Source organism: Pelodiscus sinensis, chromosome 1 (assembly GCF_052426305.1).
Source record: "Pelodiscus sinensis isolate ZL-2025 chromosome 1, ASM5242630v1, whole genome shotgun sequence".
In the NCBI taxonomy this organism is placed as follows: Eukaryota; Metazoa; Chordata; order Testudines; family Trionychidae; genus Pelodiscus; species Pelodiscus sinensis.
The window spans coordinates 327418801-327426497 of record NC_143052.1 but is presented as its reverse complement, the minus strand read 5'-3'; the positions used below and the strand labels follow the sequence as shown (position 1 = coordinate 327426497).

At 42.8% G+C, this 7697-nt stretch overlaps 1 pseudogene; it reads left to right on the top strand.

Moving 5' to 3' along the window:
* Positions 1-1271: 1271 nt before the first annotated feature.
* LOC142827108 (macrophage metalloelastase-like) lies at positions 1272-6230 on the top strand (annotated as a pseudogene).
* Positions 6231-7697: the final 1467 nt, after the last annotated feature.

The window sequence follows — 7697 nt, the reverse complement described above, 5'->3', positions numbered from 1 at the left end:
AGAATATGCTTCAGGTTGGCGGGTTGTCTGTGGGCAAGGACTGGCCTACCTCCCAAGGCCTGTGAAAGCGAGGGCTCATTGTCCAGGATGGGTTGTAGATCACTAATGATGCGTTGGAGAGGTTTTAGCTGGGGACTGTAGGTGATGGCCAGTGGTGTTCTGTTGGTTTCTTTCTTGGGCTTGTCCCGTAGCAGGAGGCTTCTGGGTACACGTATGGCTATGTCAATCTGTCTCCTCACTTCCTCGTGTGGGTATTGCAGTTTACAGAATGCTTGTTGAAGATCTTGTAGGTGTAGGTCTCTGAGGGGTTGGAGCATATGCGGTTGTACCTCAGTGCTTGGCTGTAAACAATGGATCGTGTGGTGTGTCCGGGATGGAAACTGGAGGCATGCAGGTAAGTATAGCGATCGGTAGGTTTTCGGTATAGGGTGGTATTGATATGACTGTCACTTATTTGTATCGTGGTGTCCAGGAAATGGACCTCCCGTGTAGATTGGTCCATGCTGAGGTTGATGGAGGAGTGGAAGCTATTGAAATCATGGTGAAATTCTTCCAGAGTCTCCTTCCCGTGGGTCCAGATAATGAAGATGTCATCGATGTAGCGTAGGTAGAGAAGGGGTGTAAGTGGACGAGAGCTGAGGAAGCGTTGTTCCAGGTCAGCCATAAAAATGTTGGCGTATTGTGGGGCCATGCGGGTGCCCATAGCAGTGCCACTGGTCTGGAGGTATATGTTGTCACCAAATCTGAAATAGTTGTGTGTGAGGATAAATTCGCAGAGTTCAGCCACCAGTTGTGCTGTGGCATCATCAGGAATGCTGTTCCTGACAGCTTGTACTCCATCTGCATGAGGGATGTTTGTGTAGAGAGCCTCTACATCCATGGTGTCTAGGATGGTGTTTTCTGGAAGATCACCTATGCATTGTAGTTTTCTCAGGAAATCCGTAGTGTCATGAAGGTAACTGGGAGTGCTGGTGGCGTAGGGTCTGAGCAGAGAGTCCACATAGCCAGACAGTCCTTCAGTAAGAGTGCCAATGCCCAAGATGATGGGGCGTCCGGGATTTCCAGGTTTGTGGATCTTGGGTAATAGATAGAACAACCCTGGTCGGAGCTCTAAAGGTGTGTCGATTTGTTCCTGTGTTTGTTTAGGGAGTGTCCTGAGCAGATGGTGCAGTTTCTTAGTGTATTCTAATCTTAGTGTATTCTAATCTTAGTGTATTAGTGTATGAGGGCCGAAATGGCAGTCTGGACCTCTACATAGAATGCTTCTGCCGACGTGCACAGGCCAATGTAGACGAGCCCCTAGTGTTCATTTATATTGGAAAAGTGGTCTCATATCTGTCTGAACTGTTTCCCTTTTATGACAGAGTACTGTGATTTTCTAGGGATCTAGTAATTGAAGTATAGTCAAGGATCTGGATCTTATACTTGCCGACAAATTGATTCTTTAAGGTACAAGAGAACACAACTGGAGATGAACCCTGAATCTAAAGTTTCTTTTTATTTTCAGGATTATCTGCACAGGTTCTTTCCATCTATTAATAAAGTAGGTGGTTGGGACTTAGAAGAGAAAATTAAAGAGATGCAGAAATTTTTCCACCTGACTGTAACAGGAAAATTAAATTCACAAACAGAAGAAATGATGGCACGGCCAAGGTGTGGAGTCCCTGATGTATTAGATTACAGCACATTTCCAGGAACTCCAAGATGGAGGAAGAATGTATTGACTTATAGCTTGGTTATATGCCACGTTTGTGCATTTTGTTTTGTTTTAATGCTGTCATATTATTCCATGCCTTAAATGACAATAATTTCTTTTCTTTTGCTGCTGAAAGGATTCTGAACTATACACCTGATCTGCCTCGTTCTATGGTGGTGAAAGTGATTCAAAAAGGCATTTCAGGTGTGGAGTGATGTGACTCCACTGAGATTTCAAAACGTTGCCAGGGGAGAAGCGGATATCCTAATTCGTTTTGCACATGGTGGTGAGGCTACTGCTGTGTTTTTAAGAATCCATGAATTACATTTATTTAATGTTGAAGCTATACTTTAAAAGCTTACATGTTTTCATACCCAAAGGCTGAAGAGAGAACAATTATTTTCATTCTGAGTTCATCCGATCTTTATCATGTCCTGCAGTTTTATATTTGTGTATCAGTTTAACTAATCAACCATCACAAAATCCCTTGGAAGTTCAAACTGTAAAATGAGGAAAATAGTGTCAACGTACATGTGATTGTAAAAGTACTCCTCTGCTAAGATCATTATTCCTATATATGAGCAAACAAGGAGTCTTCACACTTGTGAACGGTTTAAACACCTTGGTCATATGCCTCAAAAACATTTTTTTTGCCTCATTAGAGACAAACACAAATACAACAGAGCTTCTTTCCACTGTAGTCCAACGCAAGGGGGACTATTTTGGATTACAGTTTTATTTTAGGCTTCCAAGAAGTCTGAAAGGGGGAGAATGTGTGTGTATACGCACACATGCACATACTTTAGTTCCTCTCTCACTACAACTACAGGGCACCCCTCTTTCACAAAAGCCTATGCAACTGAAGCACCGATTAGCATATTGTCATGCTTCATTTGCATAATTCATTAGTGGCCATTTTTGCGCAAGAGTCTTTGTGCAAAAAAGAGCCATCTACACAGCTCCTTTTTGCACAAAAACACCCTCTTGCGCAAGAGCTATTCTTTCTGAAAAAATTGAGAAGAATGGCTCTTGTGAAAGAGGGGCTACGTCTACACTGGCCCCTTTTCCGGAAGGGGCATGTAAATTTCACCAGTCGTTGTAGGGAAATCCGCGGGGGATTTAAATATCCCCCGCGGCATTTAAATAAAAATGTTCGCTGCTTTTTTCCGGCTTTTAAAAAAGCCGGAAAAGAGCATCTACACTGGCCCCGATCCTCCGGAAAAAGCGCCCTTTTCCGGAGGCTCTTATTCCTACTTTGAAGTAGGAATAAGACCCTCCGGAAAAGGGCACTTTTTCCGGAGGATCGGGGCCAGTGTAGACGCTCTTTTCCGGCTTTTTTAAAAACCGGAAAAAAGCGGCGGACATTTTTATTTAAATGCCGCGGGGGATATTTAAATCCCCCGCGCATTTCCCTACGACGACTGGTGAAATTTACATGCCCCTTCCGGAAAAGGGGCCAGTGTAGACGTAGCCAGGGTGTTTTTGCCCAAAAAGGAGCTGTGTAGAGGGCTACTTTTTGTGCAAAAGCCTCTTGCGCAAAAATGTCCCCTGATTAATTATGCAAACGAAGCAGGGAAATATGCTAATCTGCACTTTGTTTGCATAGGCTTTTGTGCTAAAGAGATGCAGTGTAGACATACAAGTGTTAGTCCTCCTCTTAAGTGCTGTTTACACTAGATTTTTATTTTGATAAAGCTATGTCCCTCGGTCGGCCGTGTGAAAAATCCTGACCCTTGAGAGTCATCTATACTAGCCAGTGTAGACTAGTGCTAGGTCAAGAGGAGACTTCTCCCATTGACCTAGCTACCCCTTCTTGGGGAGGTGATGTACCTCCACCAAGGAGAGAACTCCTATTACTGTGGGCGCTACTTATGCTGAAGTGCTACAGTGGTGCAGCTGTAGCATTCTGAGTGTAGCCAAACCCTTAAAGATTCATCCCCAAACATCCAATAGTACAATAATGTTGTACTGTCTTCCTGGGTTATGAATTTTTGACAACTGTCCTGCAAATCCTTGAATTCCAGCAAGAAATTGTAGCCCTTCTTATAGGCAGAAGAGGAGAGTCAACCTTTTCCATCCAACCTCCACTCCAGCTGAAGATCCAGACACCTCAGCCACTCTTACGGGAGATTCTAACAGAAGACACATTAAATTAGTTTACCAAATGAGAGGCTCAGTTTTTCAAAGCAGTGGTTCCCTAAAATCATTCACTTGAAGTAGCACAGGTAGTGCAGGTAGCATAATCTATCCTTATTATTGCCCAATGCTGTCAATTCTAGGACCTTGCCTTCAGATGCTTATAACTTTGCAAAACTTAAGCCAGACATTTTCTCACTTGGTTTCAGCCTCAGGCTGAAATTTTGGAAAGTTTCAGAGAAGATGATTCAGCCATTACTGAGAAAATGCCCTCCATAAGACAGAAGTCCATGGGAAAAAATAGTTTGCAATCATGGAATTAAAAACCGTACCATAATGTGCACACACATGGGAGCTGAGTTCATTGAACAGGCAATCTTAAGTGTGACATTTCCTACCTTTTGAATGTTTGACTTTGCAACCTTAACATCATTTTAGTCTCATTTTAATATATTATTATCTACAATGAATAAAAGCAAATTCTAAACTTCAAGATATGTAACTGTGTTTAAAATGAATCATTGTGTTAATTGATGACATATTAATTTCCTTTCCTATGCAGCACACGGCGACCAGTCTCCCTTTGATGGAAGGGGGGTAGTACTGGCTCATGCCTTTGCACCAAGCCCAGGGATAGGAGGAGATGCTCATTTTGATGAAGCTGAGAAATGGTCACAAAATCATATAGGTAAAGTATTTCCTGTGCCCGTCGCAACAAATTCAGCTCCTTCTACACAAAGCCCTGGCATTTTCTTCCTATAACTGTTTGTCCCTCTCTCTTATATATAATGTAACATACTTACCTTTGCCTGCCAGAGCATATATATAAGGTCTGTATTCTGTGGAGCTCAAATCACTTTACAAAAGTGGGAGAGCAATATTATCCTGGTGTTTTTGTAAGTTAGACACAACTTTAAGTGATTGTCAAAAGTGATCTCCATTAACAAAAGGAGAGTCAGGAATAGATTGCAGGTTTCCTGACTTCCCATTCATGGCCTCTGAAAAATTCTTACTAAAACATGGGAGAGCAGATAAACTTAAATTAAACCTATAGGATTTCATCACAATGAAAAGATGTGAATTCTTCTGCTTGTGATTCTCTGTTCCATTGTATGTTAATAATTCTTTTCCTCTTTTTTATATATGAAAAATTTAGGAACAAATTTGTTCCTTGTTGCTGCTCATGAATTTGGCCATTCTTTGGGACTGGGTCATTCAAATGTTCAAGGTGCTCTGACGTACCCTATGTATCGCTCCTGGGATCCAAACACCTTCGTCCTTCCAGATGACGACAGACAAGGAATTCAGCGATTATATGGTAATTTCAGTGTCAGATGTTAATTTTGATATAAAAAAATACCAAAAAGGGACAGATTTTGTCATACTTTAAGTACCTTACTCAGACAGCCAAACTGATTTGAATGGTCTACTCTCTGAGCAAGGTACTACTCAGTGAGAGTACCTAAATTTAGATCAAGCCAACATGATATACTTTATCCCTTCCGCCTATTCTTTCTGGAGTCTAAGAGCAAGCTGTCCATATCGCAAAACCACCTAATGGAGTTATAGACCGGGACTGACAAAGGGTCCCCTACACACCAGTGCTTTGCAGAAATCAATGATGGCATGCTGCTAACCTAACTGCCAGTGAGTAGTACCTTGCTCTACCAAAGAGGATATTGAAAGCAGTATGGCTGCTTGCTGAATGTGAGATTGTGCAATGTGGCTGTGTCTAGACTGGCCAGTTTTTCCGCAAAATCAGCTGCTTTTGCGGAGAAACTTGCTAGCTGTCTACACTGGCTGCTTGAATTTCTGCAAGAACACTGACGATCTCATGTAAGATTGTCATTGTTCTTGCGGAAATACTATGCTGCTCCAGTTTGGGCAAAAGCCCTCTTGCGCAAATCATTTGCGCAAGAGGGCCAGTGTAGACAGCACAGTACTGTTTTGCACAAAAAAGCCCTGATGGCTAAAATGGCGATCGGGGCTTTTTTGCGCAAAAGCGCGTCTAGATTGGCACAGATGCTTTTCCGCAAAAAGTGCTTTTGCGGAAAAGCGTCCACGCCAATCTAGATGCTCTTTTCTGAAAATGCTTTTAACAGAAAACTTTTCCATTAAAAGCATTTCCGGAAATCATGCCAGTCTAGACGTAGCCTGTAAGTATGGCAGAATCTGGCCCTCACATCACTGTTCTCGGAGTCAGGACCTACTCATTCTAAGTTACAGTGGCAAAACTGTGCTCTAAAACTATGGCACTTGTGTGTGAACATTTGCTTCCATCAGACACTTCACAAAGGGACAGCAATCATGGTACATATTTCTCTGAATTTTGTCTCAAACAAATACCTTATTGTTTCCGTATTTCTATTCCACAGGCAGAAAAAGAGAAAACTTCTAAAGAACCATGGTGCTTTTAAAGAGAATGAAGAAGTCAGCAAGTGTACTTTTCTTTCACACCAGAAATGTTTCATTTTATTTCTTTAAATGGCAAATGTTTGAAGATCAATTTCTGCTCCTATACATTTAGGCTACGTCTAGACAGCAGTGCTATTTTGGGATATCCAAAGTATCCACAAATAGCTATTTCGCATCTTTAAATGCACCCATTACTTTGAAATATATTCCGGTGTCCCTGTAGCCCTCGTTCCATGAAGGTTAAGGGACTTGCTGGAATAGCGCTTTATTCTGAAATTTCAAAATAATCTATTTCAAAATTAGATTGAAATAAGATATGCAATTTGCGTAGCTCAAATTGCGTAGCTTATTTTGACCTACGGGTGCAGTGGAGATGCACCTTTACTGAGATTTGAAAACCTCTTTAAATGTATTCAGTAGTTTCTATGAAAATAAAAATTCTCCCAGCACTATTCTGCCATCCTACATTCCTGTCTGTCAAACGCTGGTGGTTTGCATTTCACTGGGGGGCTCGGTGACTACTATATGGTCAATGCATGCAGGACAAAAATTGTCAGGTGGGTGCTTGAAGTGCATCTAACATCACGATTTAGGCTCTCTGTTCCCAGCCCATTCCCTTCTCCTCCTTACTGCATATACATACCCAGACTCTGAGTACCCTCCACAAGGCCCAGAGAAAGCATGTAAGGCAGTGAGTGGTTCACAAAGTGTGGTCTGCAACCATCTTGCAGGTAAGCTGCAGGCTCTGGGTTCACACACCCCTATACTGGGGAGCCTACACTGGTGCTCCAGCTCTGCAGCTCCCCTCTTGGGGGAGGATCCTCATGGGCCAGATCTAGCTCATGGGGACAGGAAGCAGCTCCATGCACTCCCACTCCTCCTCCTCTGAGCAGGGGGATTGGCAGTCCAAGAAACTGTTCACCTGAAAGCTTTCCCTGCTGCTTCCATTGGCCAGATTCATGGTGCCTGAGAGCGACAGGAGGTACAGAGCCAGGTAAGTGTTGTCCCCTCCGCCCCACCTTCATATCCAAACTTCACACTCCCATTCCCGTCAGGCACCATTACTTTTTACCCTGCAAGGTAAAGTAAGGGCTGGCAGAGCCTTGAGAAGATTGGATGGGTGGCTCACGGACTGGTGGTGTTATCGAGTTAACATCAAGTCAACTCAGGGATGGTCTAGACAGTATGTGGACTGAAAGTAGGAGAAGTAGCAATCAGCTTAATCTGCAGCAAGGGAGATTTAGGTTCAATATTAGGAGAAACTTTCTAAGTAACTATAAAAACAGTTAAGCTAGGGAGTAGGCTTCAAAGGGAGGTTCTGGAATCTCCATCACTGGAGGTTTTTAAGAACCAGTTAGACAAAAGTGTGTAGGAATACTTGGTCCTGCCTCAGCACAGGGAGCTGGACTAGGGGGTCTTTCTAGGTCACTTCCACCCTGCATTTCTATGA